Source organism: Penaeus monodon, chromosome 31 (genome assembly GCF_015228065.2).
Source record: "Penaeus monodon isolate SGIC_2016 chromosome 31, NSTDA_Pmon_1, whole genome shotgun sequence".
Classification (NCBI taxonomy): domain Eukaryota; kingdom Metazoa; phylum Arthropoda; class Malacostraca; order Decapoda; family Penaeidae; genus Penaeus; species Penaeus monodon.
In genome coordinates this window covers 15,564,009-15,564,510 of record NC_051416.1, presented here as the reverse complement: position 1 = coordinate 15,564,510, position 502 = coordinate 15,564,009, and positions in this window count along the sequence as shown.

The window sequence follows — 502 nt, the reverse complement described above, 5'->3', positions numbered from 1 at the left end:
ACTCTTGATTCCGTGTACACATACGCAAAAATATCCGCACGATGAAATACACTTCACACATACGAACACACACATGACTACATCCCGCCCGCAGACCTACATGTATCTACGCACACTCAACGCCCACGTCCTCCTCTGCACACCACTAAGCAAAGAGCGAAAGGAAATGATATGCATGCAATATAAATATAACCAAGATCAACGCTGCAACAGATGTCAGTGTGTTTGTTGAGAGGTTGCAATCCATCTTAGTTCTCTTCCTCATTGCAAATAAATTTTCAGGAAAGAGCGGTTGTTTACCTTTGAGGGGGGGGGGGAGGAGGGCGCTCGTTTTCTTTACTCTGCTTTCTGGGGAACTATTTTAAATTGCGGTGATTTTTTTATTTCTTTGTTCTTTTCATTGTTTTGTTATTGTTATTTTGTGCTTTTGTTGTTGTTGTAGTTGCTGTTGTTATATCAATATCCGTTTTATATTGCTTTTTTTTTCTTCTTTTTTTCTTTT